Source organism: Agelaius tricolor, unplaced genomic scaffold (assembly GCF_023055355.1).
Source record: "Agelaius tricolor isolate 1412-34295 unplaced genomic scaffold, bAgeTri1.0.p SCAF_5, whole genome shotgun sequence".
In the NCBI taxonomy this organism is placed as follows: Eukaryota; Metazoa; Chordata; class Aves; order Passeriformes; family Icteridae; genus Agelaius; species Agelaius tricolor.
Genome location: NW_027269265.1, coordinates 36,011,045 through 36,025,204, shown reverse-complemented (window position 1 = coordinate 36,025,204; position 14,160 = coordinate 36,011,045). Strand labels below are relative to the sequence as shown.

Below are 14,160 nucleotides of genomic sequence, written 5' to 3'. Positions count from 1 at the left end.
AGGTTTGGAAATGCAGTCCTAAAAAAGGAAACAGAAAAAAACCCCAAAGCAGTAAACATCCCTTCTTTTTTCCTAAATAGGTGCATGTACTTTACTTAGTGAACATACTTGGACTATGTTCAGATAAATTCCAAATATCTATATTGGAAGAAATAACAAATAATTAATAGCAGTTTTGTTCTGCTAAACCAATTTCAGGAACATGTAACTTCAAAAGAGAATGGATGTAACAATGAAAACTTTCACACCAGACTATCACACAGGGAGCTTCACAAATACATTGTTCCTATTCTCTGCAGCTGCTAAGTGGACCTGTTCTTCAGGATTTCTGGTGCGGACAAAACTTGGTTAGAAAAGCCTCTGTATTCTTCGACAAGAAGTTTTTTGAAAGCCAAAATAAGTAACCAGCAAAAGTGTATTTATTGTCCTAATCTCCAAATTTGCACACTTCTTACTGCTTTCCTGACAGGATGTTTTGGTGGACAGTGTGTCCCTCCCTTAAGGTCAAGACAGGACAGGGAGTAGATCTTCACCCTTTGGAGCTGGAGCCATTTTAAACAATGATGCACCTTTGATATGTGACTGTCTGCAAGAAGAGGGGTATTAGCTACAGCACTTCCTCATATTGTTGTGTACTCAGAAGCGCGTCACTAGGAAAGTCTCAAATCTTTTACAAAGTCCACATTATAAACTGAACTGTGTGCAAAGCTGTGATTTGTGAAAACTCAGTTTCTTGAGGACCTTTGTACTGATTACTTTAAAACTCTGACCTTGCTTTGTAGATACAGTTTAGTAGGCTGTTTTATTCCATGTGACACAGCTGTTTTAAATAGCAAGATAAATGCTGAGGGAGTTTTTTGGTAGCATTTCAGTTTGTTTTTCTGTTTATTTTTTTCCCCCAAATCATGACTCTTAATTTACGTGCTTCACATTGATGTAGACTGACTTTAGACACCTTTATATAGTAGAATTAGAGGGCTGGATTGGTAGGAAATTTTTAAAAAATTTAAAAAAAAATTTAAAAATTTTTAAAGCAGTTTGCTGCTGAAAGTTTTCTTGTGAACTTTTTTCAGTGTTGCAACTCATTTCTGTCTTTACAGTGCTGTGAGTTAGTGCTAAGTGAGTGCTGCTTCTGGATTACTTGTGCTATTGCTCCTCATTATGTAAGCTTCCCAGTTTGAGAACAATGTCACTAGTTTAATTTCAGTGGCACAGATGTAACATTTTGAAAACTACTGACACTAGGAGTGCAAGAGGTATTGTGCCAGCTAATGCTGATATTTGCTCACTTGCCTGCAAACTGAATTCTGAACCAGAAGTTTAATGTGTTTTCCCAGGTATAGCACTCTGCTTATGGGGGTGTTGGTCCAAAAAAGTATTCTCCAAAAAAGCTGAATTCCATTTTACCATTGACACATAACATGCTTTCAGATGAGTGCAAAGGAGCCATCTTGGTAAATTAAATTATGAAGGGGACTCTGTATGGGTGTGTGCTCTGTGTTGTGGTGGTGGTGGTTTTTTCCCCCAGAGATCTGAATGTAAGTCTGATCTCTGATTACAGCTCAAAGACCTGCCAGAAGATCTACTGTAGTGGTTTGATAAGTGGTTAGCTCTTCTGGGAGGAAGGTTGGGAATGAATATCAGTTTTCATAAGAGGTTTGATTTTTCATGTTCAGAGAAAAAAAAGCTGCTTTATTCGAGCAGTAGATTCTACTCACCAGAATGATTGTTGAAACAAAATCATTCTTGATACAAAAACTGTAGATTTGCTCTAAGGTAGTGGTTTTAAGTATTGATATTTGATAGGATTTTAGGATTTAATTAGGAACTGTTTGACTTGCAGAGAACCACCTGCCAGCTTAAGGTAAGTATGTAGAATTCTAATAGAAGAAGAGTAGCATAGTTAATATCAACTAGCAATTTCAGCAGGGATTAAATTATTTCGTAATTCTAAGTAAATTAGAAATAGTTTTGGTGCACTTATGGCAGTTGTAAAGCAAATCTTTTGCCTTTAAAGAGGGAAAAAAGATGGAAAAAGGATAGGAGAGGAAATCATGGCAGTCTTACTGGGTTAGATTTAATATTCACAACATCGTGACGTGTTGACTGCTGTGATGAAAACTTTCTATTAGTGCCTTCAAGGAGATAGGGAAGGGGGGATTAGAGCTGTGACTTTCCTACTGAGAGCCTTTAATTTTGGTTTCTACAGAAATGAAGAGGACAATTGTCTACTCCTGAGCCTTCCTGATTATAAATGTGATGTTGTCTTTCACTTACCATGGGTTCTTTTTCTTTCTTTGTTTTTAGCTAAGAAGCGCTTTCTTTCCTCTCCTGTTTTTTAATGGAACAGAAAATGGAGATGGAAAGGGGTGGCTTCTTTAGGCTGGAGTTTGCACCGAGGCTCCTTGGTCTGTTTCTTTTCATGGGTTGCTGAGGACTGGAATTGGTCGATGCAGCAGGACAGTGCACGTGGAAGCTGAGAGGGAAGGGCACAGCAGAGGTGTGCAAGACCAGTGTCCTCACTGTACAAACTACTCACAGTACTTGTGCAAGCTCTTCTCTAACCCACCATCCCATAGTTGTGGTTTGGATCAGTTTAATTCTGGTAGCATTTTAATGTATGAATGAAGGGAGTGAGATTAACTGTGCAAGAGCCCAGTGTCATCTTGTGAAACTGCACAAGTGAGCTGGAGATCTGGCCTCAACTCACATTTTGTTATTAAAATTAAGACTTGATTTTGTATTTTGGTTACTTGAAGACTGGTGGAAAGGGTCTTTCTTCCCCTCACTTTTGCCTGTATGATATTTATCTGTGAGTGAAGATGTTCAAAACATGATACTTTGGTGTATGTTTAGATAGTGATTGATGTTGCGGGTGGGTATTTCCTGATACTTAATGATGGTTTAGAAGAGTTAGTCATCATTGGCCAGGAAATACCAGCTCCTGATTAGATCGAGTTCAATTATCCAGAAGGTATTTCAGTGTCTGTCTGAATGTGGTACATTGCCAGAGACATTGTGTTCATAATAGCATCTTGTTTTAGTGTTTAGTTATAGAATTAGTGGCTGTATGTGGGTTCTGTGTCATCTTGAAGTCACTATGTTTGCTGCCCCAAGTTTTGGGAAGTGGTCAGGCAGTGTTGCCTAACAGTTGACTAAAATTCTGTAACTGCAAGAATTTTGGATTCTCAAATGAAAAAATACTTAGTACTTCTCTCCCTCCCTGCCCTTGGCCATCACAATTGCCATCTATGTAAATTTTGCAGTATATTGCAGGTTGGGATTCAGACTGCATCTTTTCAGGTTAATCCAGTTCCCTTTTACTTTCTGAGTGGGAGTGATGGTTGTCTGCTTTTAGTCCCATGTACATGCATTAGTTTGTACTTGGCATGATAGAAATAAGTTTGTTTAAGAAAAACAGGCAAAAATGGCAGAAGCTAACATATACAACTACCAAACAAGCATGGTATGTATAACCAAACTGGGGTGTGTGTGTTATATTTTTTGACATTTATTAAAAAAAAGTATCTCTGAGTATTTGTAGACTCCCTTTCCAGAGATACTTATTCTGGATATTTGCTCTAGTCTTTAATGACGGGGTAAACCATGTTGACTGAATATATTGTGGGAGTTCAAGAGGTGTAAAAGCCGCCAGTGACTTCTGTAATTCAAGGCTGAAGGGAGAAATTCTGGAAATGTCTTCCTGGCTGCCTCTATCTCTCTTCTGTCGTTTGGCTTCTTTCTTTCTCAGGACAGGTGAATTTTTCCAGCTCTAATTTTGTAAAAAACATATATTGGGACTTAGCTGTGTAATTGTAGGCTTCTATGCTTCCATTAAGTATTAAGCTCCTTTGGAATAGGCTGAAACTTCCTGCTGTCTAGGCTTGTAACTGTCTTATTAGTACACCTTAGGATCCTGTCTGCACAGTTACTTTTATAGGTGTGCACTGAACAGTAAAGTAGCTCTGCCAGTCACAAAGACAAACTTGAATGAGTGAAAGCAGGATTCAGGAATAACACTAAATTCAGTTTATGGAACTGAACATACTATACGCTGTACATACCCAAATGTTTCGCTCTGGACCTTACCCTGCTCCTTCTCAGATGTTTTTTACAAGCTTGCTTATGTTATCAGTGAGCACAGCTGGAGCTGGTAAAACCTTGCATAAGCCTTGAAGACGCAGAGGAAATGAGGCATCTCCAGTGGCCCAATGATGCAATTGCTCAGGCTTTGCAGAAAAGGCAGGGTGATGCTGAAGGTTTCACTGAAGTTGTTGTACCCAAGTGGAGGACTGTTGTTGCTCCTAAAACTCACTGGTTTTCATCCTCTGTCACAGAAGGATGGACTTCATGACCACATTAACTGCAGAGATTAAAAAAAAAAGATTTGGTAGAGTCAGTTGCTGCACTGGTGGAATGTAACAAGTGACAGTCACAGTAAGCTATGCTAGCTTCTATAGCAGGATATAGCTATTGCTTCTGATATAGCTATTGCTTCTGATTGAGTTGTCCTAAGGTATTAGGACTGTAGTAGCTTGTTAGAAAATGTTTGCTTTGGAGTGTCAGAACTGATGCAGGCACTACCAGAACCTGTGCAAAATAAGGCAGCTGAAGGTGGCTTTGGTTTGTTGTATGCTGCAGTGTTTCCCAGATTGAGTTAGATACCCTGGCTGTAGCCTTTGAGGCCATTTGCAGTTGGTTTAGGTTTCCCAAAGTGTTCCAGTGTACCTGACCCACGACGAAGGCTGTCCAGGCCCTTCCTGCTGCATGTCATATCTGGTTGCCTAATGTGAGGGGGCGTGGGTGGTGAAGAGAATTTGCAGGGAGTGTCTCAGGGCAGCCTGTCCAGCGAATCCTGTGTCACAGCTACATTCTTGCCTTACCTCCTTCTCTTGCAGAACTTTACCTTTTCATGCTCTGAATTTTGGGGAACTGTATCATGTGTATTTGTCTGTAGTGTAAATGACTAAGTCTGTATGGGTAGTAATCTGTGGAGTCCTTACAACAACAGACTTTTTCCCAAATGGTAAGTAAAGTGCTATGGAAACCAATGACTTAATACTCTAGGTAAAAGTGAATGTCTTGTAGTTCTCAAATCCTGGGTGGACTGGATTCAAATTATTGAAGGAGCTATTTGTTAGCACTTGTTTGAAATCAACAGTGTACTCTGTCAGTTCTCCTTTCTTTGATTGGTTGTGTAATCTGTTTATTCCCTGAACTAAGCTTTCTCCATCATTTCTTAAAAACTGAATACCACATCTTTTTGTCTTAAGATTTTGTGAGCTTTAGAATTTGAAAGATTCTATGAAATATTATCAATAAATTGTGGGACATCCTCAGGACATTTATTCCTTTTTAAAATGTGTATCTTAATATAACTGAGAACATCGTGTAGAAGTGCTATTCGTGTTCTCGGAACTCATCTCAACCTAGACCTTTAACTTCTGTGAGATCTTTAAAAAGTCCCTCTAATTGTTTGCATAGGGAGAATCTTTAACCACTTAAAATAGATTCAGATAATGTTACTAGTTACTGATATGTTGAAAGTTTGAACCTTTGAAATGTAATATAGTGTAAATAAACGACGTGTGTTCTTACAGTGTTTTTAGTAGATAAATTTAAATGTTTCTGTAGTTTGAAGACTTGAGTCTTGCTTGGATTTGGTTTTAAACATCATATTCATTAAGCTGATGTTATTAATATTCAGACTTCTACTCAAAATCTATTTTTTCTGTGATGCCAGTCAATAATTAGTCGCTATAAAGGCTAGATAAGATGTCACATAGCAATAGCTATGCCAGCGATGCCTTTTTATTAATGTTTTAGTTATTTCCTTAATTTTTTTACTTCTCAGACCCAGGACATGATGCTTAGTCAGTAATACTGACACACATTGCCTGCTCCCATACTCTCTGGTAACTATATCTACAAAAAGCACATTGTTTTTTTTCTTAAATAATTTTATAAAGGAGAATCAGTCAGAGGTCTAGGTTCTGATTTTGTACCAAAGTGAGCATGGATTAACTTCACACAATGGTCATCAATCTGGGATACTTAGATTTTACAGAGGTGTTCAGTCATCCCTCTTGCTGGTGTGTTGCAAGTCCCTTGGGCCCTTGTGGAGTCTTCCTTCAAACAGAACAGCTCTGCTGAGAGCTTCACGTGTTGTAGCTGTTTAATTTTACAGACATAGTCGTTTTTATGTGTAACATAATACTATTATCCAGCAGGAAATACAGTCTCCTACTGTGAATCTCAAGACTATCAAATATTTCAGAAATGCTTCCTAGCCTTCTTTCCAGTATCAGGGAAATAGGTATGTCAAGTAATCCTGTTCTGCACCACCCAAACCCCTCTACCCCTTTAGGAAAAAAATTTACAAGTCTGCTGTAGGTGTCTTCATTCTTATGAAATGTAAGACAATTTTAAAACTTCTATTCAGATATTTATTGTTTTGTAAGTTCAGGGTGGCTTCTGGAAGAGGAATGTAGCAGTAACAAAATTTTAAAAATCCTCTTTAGTAGAAAAGACACTCACCTATAGAGAATATTTTGAAAAGTAAAAATGTTCTTAGTAGAAAAACATCCTCCCCTCCCCATCAAACAAACAAACAACAGAAGAAGGGAGTAAGACAATTTATCTGCCAAAACTGCAGCAGAACACATGTATGTTCAGCTATGAATATGATCTTAAGCTTGGGCAGACTTTAGGTATGTTCTGTGAAGTTAGCTTACGTGGTCACTCACATCTTTTGGAATTTTTTCCTTACTGGTTAATCTGGTTTTTCACACAAATTTTACTTTTTCTATGTAGAAAACATAAATTCAATAACAGGAGTGTATGATAATATACAAGGGGGATTTTTCTGTAGCCCAAACTTCTGATTTCTTACCCTGCCTTATTTCTTGATTGCTTTGTTTCTGTGAGAGTTCAGAACATGCAGACTGTATGCCTTAAAGGAGGCCATTTCCTGAATCTCCTCTTCTTCCTTAATTTTGTGTTGCTGGAACTTTGCTCGGTGTGTAATTGGTATTTGGGCCTCCCACATATGGCTCCAATCTCCTCCTGTATCTCCAGCACTGGATATTTATAGCAAGCCCGCCTAAATGCTTGATTCCAGCAGTGAGAAACTGACTCAGAGCACACTGCGATTTCTCCTGCGCCCATGTCTGTGACCAACTGTGGAGTTTTGGCATGCATTGCATTCCTGGGTGTGGCTGGAGGACAATCCAAGATAACCTCAGTTATCTTGGCTTTGTTACAACAGCCTGTTGCATTTTAGAAGTTCATGTTAGAGGCTATGAAAAACATTCAGTTCCAGACTCTGAAGTTACTCTGTCACTTTCATCTTTAGTTTTTCTTTTTTTTGTAAGAATTCAGGGAGAGAGAAGTTCTATGACGATAAAAAAGGCTTATGTAGATCACTAACTTGATATTTCAAAATATTGGGAATAAAAATTTATGTAGTTGTGATTGCTTGTCAGCTTTGGGGTTTAGAATCCAGGGCACACTGAATTTCATCCCATTCTTTCTGCTGTAGTTTCAGGGTTTTGGAGGTTTCATCTTGTACCACTAATAAGTTTACTTCCAGTCAGAATGACTGTAATGTTTAATCTTAAGAAACTTCTAAAATTCAATTTGATGGACCAAGAAAGGACTCAGCCTTGAGTTAAACTTGAAAACAGAAGGACCAAGTACAGGAAAGAAACTGAACATGGAAAAACCCACAGTAGCTGTCAGCCATGATGCATGGACTGCAACCCTTTCTGGTGATAAGGAACTTCCAATAGGCAACGTGAATATGAGTGTCCTGGAAACTATTGTCACTTAATCGTGTTGTCATTGCTCAGACTCGAGACTTGGAAGGGCTGAGGAAGTTCTGTTGGTTAGTGTAGTCAGACACTGTGTACTTTATAAAGATGTTTCTATATAATCCCTGTGTAAACAGTGCTGGTGGTCAACCTTAGAGGGTGTATTTCACAATAGACAGAAGTGCAAAAGGAGAACGTGATTTTTGCCCCTTCCTTTGTAGAGTATTTTCTTACAGACAGTGAGGGATCAATATAAGAACTCTGAATTCATTAAATACTTAATTTATCCTTAATTAAAAAGGAGTCATTTAGTAGGCTGCCCTTGAAAATAGCTATTACATTTGCAAATTGATAGATTTCATTGAAGAAGCCTTCTTTATGTAAAATACTGAGTGTAAATAACTGAAGAACATGTTACTGCATTGATGATTGATCTTTTTTGGTGATACTTGTGAGTTCATCAACTTTGCCTTACCACTGAAAAATATCAATTTGGTGTTACTCTTAAATCTGGTTAGTGTGAAATTTGAGAAAAAGTGGTTTGTGGCTTGCAACAGCCCTCTTTGAGGCATGTGATTCAATTGCCCATAGACACTTGCACAATTTCACTGTCATGAGACTAAGTTGGTCAGAGAAACATATGCAATAGCTACTTGGCTGTTTCTGCTCCTACTTTATAGATTAAGTTTGTGATGTAGGGATCCAACTTTTCAAGTCTCAGTGCTGGCAAAGCTGTGTATTTATGCTTATAGCAAGGCTTTCTATAAAAGCTTTCGGCATCTCTTACCTGCAGTGATTAGACTGCTATAATGTTGAAAAAAATCTCTCGTAGAGAGATGAGTTTTGTAGTTCTTGTCTGAGAATTCTTTCCTTTTCCAGGAAGTAACACCACTGAAGGAGACCACTGCCTTTAGTCGTGCTGGTTGTTTGGTGTGATGCGTGCAGCTTCAGAGAGCTGCAGGTAAGATGCTGTTGTGTAGATGATCTCAGGGGGTGGAGTTAGAGCTGGGAAGATGTAGTGCAAACCACAAGCAGAGTAGCACATTGTTGCTGTAACATAGATAATTGCAGTGCACCTGATGGACAATCAGCCTTTGGAATGAAATCTGACCTTTGAGAATTAATGGGAAGTACGAGCAAGTGCTCGATGATGCGAGTAGGGAGCCTTAGCCGTTCTGCTGTAGACAGCCTTTGGTTTCCTATAGTTTTGCTGATGTATTTTTGCAAGACACCAATTGTCATTAGCTAACCAGGTGTGAAGATTGCTTAAGCTGCCAGAGGAATGGTGCAGTTTGAGCGGACTTTAAGTTCTGCCATGTGCACTGATGTTTTCTGGCCAAGTGAAATGTGTGCCTTTGGTAATCTCAAAGTGACATAAGGTGATGCTTGGTCCTCCAGGGGCTGTGGTCAAGATTGACTCTTCCAGAACTTCCCAGCAAGAAGGGATTATCCCAACATGAGTTGAAAGGAACCCACAAGGAACATCAAGACCAGCTCTTAGGTGAATGGCCCATATAGGAGTTGAACCCACAGCCTTGGCATTATTGGTACCACACTCCAGCCAACTGAGCTCATCTCAGTGGCACAGTATGCAAACTTCTTAGGAGATGTGATTTCCTAGAGTGGAATAAGCTCACTTTCTACCTCAGCTCAGTACCTATGTCACCAAGTCACTAAGTAAATAAGGTGAAGATTAATATATGTAGAGGAATTGCAGTTAAGGAATGTATAATTGATTCCTTGTGAAGAAAGGTGGTGTTGTCTCCCACCTAATTTTAATGGCATTCTAAATGGTGTTATCTATATTGTCAGTGTCCTATAAGCTGCCTGTTGTATAAGAGAAAACTTAGAAAGGGAAGGCAGGGCATACTGTTAAGGATGGTGATATATGAATGGAGTAATTGTGCTACAGTCACCTGCCAGAATAATGGAGGTGCTGTTCAAATCAGTGGACTCTATGACTAGTTGCTGGTGAAGATAACACAGTTGTGACTTTTATGGTTGTGTGAATGTGGCAGCGCAATGTTCAGCGTCCTTTTCACTGAGTCCTCGTGCCTGCCTTGATGCCACGTGCCAGCTGTTCCACTGCAGGCATTTTTAGACTGCCTTCCTCTTCATCCTGTCTTCTGTTGCCCAGCTCAGTTGCCACCCCAGGAAGCAGCTGTCTTTTATGAAAGCAGGGTGGTGTTCTCCATACCAAGATGGCAACAGAAGGGACATGATTTCCTCTGTAAGCCTGGGCAGTAGCAGCAGCACAATTTCCTACTTGCCCCACCTGTAGAGCTCATACTGCTTTTATGTCAAACTCACTCATATGAGGAGAGAAATTTGTTGCTTGCCACTGTCCACATCCATCAGCAGGTAATGCAGAATATGGCAATGGTAGAATATGAATTATTCAGGGAAAATTAATGTGAGTGATGCCTTGGTTACCTTCTGCCACTTGCTCTGTGCTGTGTCTGGTTTGTGAGGAGTGACTTGTAGAAGTGCATGTGCTGCAGATGTGGAAAGGCTGCCTTTGGGTGCAGGATTTCAGGGTCATCAGGTGATATTTCTGTCTTTGCTGAGCTTGAGGCTTCATTGATTGCTCTGATGGACTTGAGAATGAAGACAAATTTTCCTCATTATTTCCTGTTTGACTTTTCTTGTTCTTTTGCAAAGCAGTTTAAAGTTAGGAAGATGACAAGTATTGTATGATTCAAGAGGCTATTGCAGCAATGTGGTTTTCCAGCACGTGTTACTTGTGGGGCAGTGCACTTTCTGTGACTCTCTCTTCCTGCCACCAAACTCTGTGTGTTGCAGCAGATCATTGTTTTACTGTGAACAACACTTGATTCAGAAAGGTGAGAGACATCTGTGGGTTTCACAGTTCTAGCCTAGCTGAGGTCATCCAGTCAGACTGGTGTGTTCGTGAGGGCTGTTTGGCATCACTGGAGCTGCTGAATTGCCACTGTTGCTGGCAGCCCTGCCTGTGGTCCTGTACTGACTTGTGGGCAGCCTGATCTCCCTCTGGGAGAGCATGACCTGCCATGCTGCTGTGGAATGCATTTCACCTTCTCAAGGAAACAGAGCTGTGATCACACATATGATAGGCAGCATCCTACTTTGCTCAAGATCATGATGGGGGTGAGGAATGTTAATTTCTATACCAGGAAAAAAACTACATACCTCTGTAGTTTGGGGTGATGTTAATATTGAACTTTTTTTCTGGGTTTGAACAACTGTAACAAGATGGTCAAAAGCTCAATTTGTTTGAATAATGAACATCTGAATAATGTTTGAATAATGAACATGGTCTTTTTGTCCATGTCTCAGATGGCAGCTTATTTTAAAAGAGAATTAATGGGTGCAATATGCAATATTTCTGTAGTTCTTATCAGCCCTAGCTGACAGAATGTTTTACTGATGGCTTGAGATGTTCCTGACTTAATTCAGTGTATACTGCTTGTAATTATATCTTCATTTGAAGCTTTTGAAATAAAAACACCTTTTCATGCTCATAATATTAAATTAACCATTTATTTCCATATTGGGGCTAAAATAAACATATATTTTAATTAAATTAAATATTTTTATTTTATAAAAATAAAAAATAGTTTAGAATCAGTTAGGTGGTGGGAGAACTGTTAATTTGTGAATATTTATAGGATTTTGGTATTTATGGAAGAGGGTGATAGCCTTAGCTCCTTGTATAGGTAAACTGGGACCCTGAGAGGCAGCACTGGCATTTTGAGGTGCATGTCTTAACTTTGTCTTTTAATGTATGATTGGTTAACTTTTAAAGTGGTTGGTTTAACTTCATCTCTCTAAGTATTCTGTGTCTTACTGCACTAAGAGTATGGGAACAATTTTGATCTTAATTTCTAAATTCTACAGACATTTTCAGTGGAGGTTTTTCATTATTACGTGAAGGTTATTTTAAACTGTTTGCATTAGAATGTGCTTTCTGGCCTTTTCTTATTAATAATAATAATAATTTTGACATCTGAGTGTAGCTTGTGGAGAAAGCACACATGCAAAGGCTTGTTCTTGGCTTTTAATGCATGTTTGTTTTTTGTAGCAGAAATTCTGTGCTGATCTTGAAAGAGATAAAATCTGCATGCTAGCAAAATTAATTATGGGGAAGAGAAAGGTAACAGAAAAAAGTTGAATTAAGATCCCTATATTTTATCACCAGGAAGGTGGTGCAGTAAGTCTGAATCTATTATATTCTAGTCCATTATATTCTAAGACTTGACCTTCTGAATTACCATAGACTTAGTTTTGACTAGAAGGTAAAATGCTGATGTGAGTTCTTGCAGTTGGTTTGGTAGGTAAAGCAGTTTTACCAGTTTGGAGCAGTCTGTCTCAGGTAGCAACATGAAATTCACATCATATACTTCCCCCCCCAGTGTTATATTAGATGAACTGGTTTAAATATTGTTTACAGGCTGGAATTAAAATCCTGTTGTGGTCTTGGAAAGACCAAATATTTTGACTAGATTGTTAGAGAAATTAACATATTGCTTCCATTTCTTAATTAAAGCTTTCATTTAAAAAACTTCATTATCATGAAGGAATTTTGTAATCATCAGTTTGATTTTAGGTGAAAAGAGTAACCATCTCTTTGGATGTATACCGAGTTACTTATTTAGAGAAATACATTTTCATTGTTACATATACTTAAAGTGAACTTTCTTTTCTCTTCACTGAGTTTAATGGCAGTAAAAAAAAAAAACCAATCTGGAGAGGAACTGTGGGATTTATTGATGTCTGAAGCTTTATGTGATAATTCTCGCTGAGCATGTGGTTGTGGATTCATAAATCTCATTGCTGGTCAAAAATAATGTCTTACTAATTTTAATGACCATCATGAAATCTGGTAACTTCTGTGGAAGGAAATGTCTGAGAGATTATTATCAGTGTTTAAGAAAACAGTGCCTGTGAAATTTTGTAGCAGTTGAATTCCTATCTACAGCCTCCATAAAGTCCAGCATTACTATCCTTACAAGCAAAGGCTTTAAATGCCAAGTGATAGGAAGAAGGAGTGGGGGAGGAAAGTATGCATCTTTTTATAAGAGCAGACATGAAAAACTTTACTTGGAATTCTTCCATAAAACCTCAAACCTTGAATGCAGACTGATCGATGCATCCTTCTATTAATTCCATAGAGTTCACCCCTTCCCTCCTCTCACCTCTTACCCCAAATCAAAATATGCAAACATTGAAATTAGTAAGATGAAAGGTTTTGCCAACAGTCTGAGAAACTTCAGGTCTGTTGCCATGAATAAAGAAAAATCCAGCCTTGACTGGAGTTGTGGCAAATTTGTATAATGGAGTACTAATTCCAGGTAGTGGGGTTGTTCTTTAACAGAAACACTGAAATCATCTAAAAAACCATTATGTTGTGAGATACAGAGAGAAAATTACATTGAGTTCCCACATGAAACCTTTTATCACCCATATTGGACTTAACCAAATCACTTTATCATCTCCCCTTTATTTCAGGCCATGGATTCCTATTTTAATTTTTTTTTTAAATATCCATGGAGTCATGGTTATAGCTTCAAGAGAGAGGGATTTTTAAGAGAAGTACCATAGGAGAATCTGAGATGGGGGGTGGGACAGTAAGTCACCAAGTGAACGAGTTCTTGCTGCTGTCATATGAACATTGTTCTGGTAACTGATTGTACTACACTTGGGTTTGGGGAATGTTTTTTTCCCAACATTACATACATCAGGATTTTATGAAGGTAAATGCCTATAAAAGATATTTTTTCAGTTATGTTGCTATATATAATTTTTAAAATCACTGAAGTTTGCTTAGATCTCAAGGCTTTGCAGTAAGCAGACATGGGAAGCATTAGGGATGAAGTGAGGTTTTACATGCTGTGTCATCATAAGGAATGCTAGCTGTCTATATACAAAATGGTACCAGAAAACTGGAATTGTGTTGGAATTCTCTGTTTAGACACCTCTCACAGAGAGTATGGTGACAGATTCCTTAAATGTTTTGTGAGTTGTGTGGATGATGAAACACGTGGCTCGTATTAGACTCTAGAGAGGATGCAAAATATTTTTAAAGGTATTTAACTGGTGAGGGAGTTCAGAAAGCATTGCATTCTGTGTGCTTAGAGGTATTTACAGCTTGTGTCTGACTTTGTTAAGCTAGCTTCTGATTTGCTTACATTTGTGTAAAGCCAATGGATTTGGAAATTCTGTTAGTTCCTTGTAGTGCTTTGTAAAGAGTTATTATGAGAAAAGTGTTACGGAAAAATTCAAAACTTGCACTGGATAGGTGTACAAATGTATACATTAATTCCTACTATAATAAATAAGATTCGTGTAAAGAAAAATTTATGTTCTTAGA

The 14,160-nt window shown here is 38.4% G+C and overlaps 1 protein-coding gene across 10 annotated transcripts in view; it reads left to right on the top strand.

Annotated features, from left to right (window-relative positions):
- Positions 1-14,160, top strand: part of NUMB (NUMB endocytic adaptor protein) — a 92,294-nt gene that overhangs the window by 31,615 nt on the left and 46,519 nt on the right. Inside the window, exon 2 of one of the 10 annotated variants that reach the window (XM_071427248.1) lies at positions 8,691-8,772. The exons of the other annotated variants lie outside the window; for them this stretch is intronic. The gene's annotated coding sequence lies outside the window, so the exon portion shown is untranslated. The remainder of the gene's footprint in view (positions 1-8,690; positions 8,773-14,160) is intronic. 10 annotated transcript variants of the gene reach the window in all.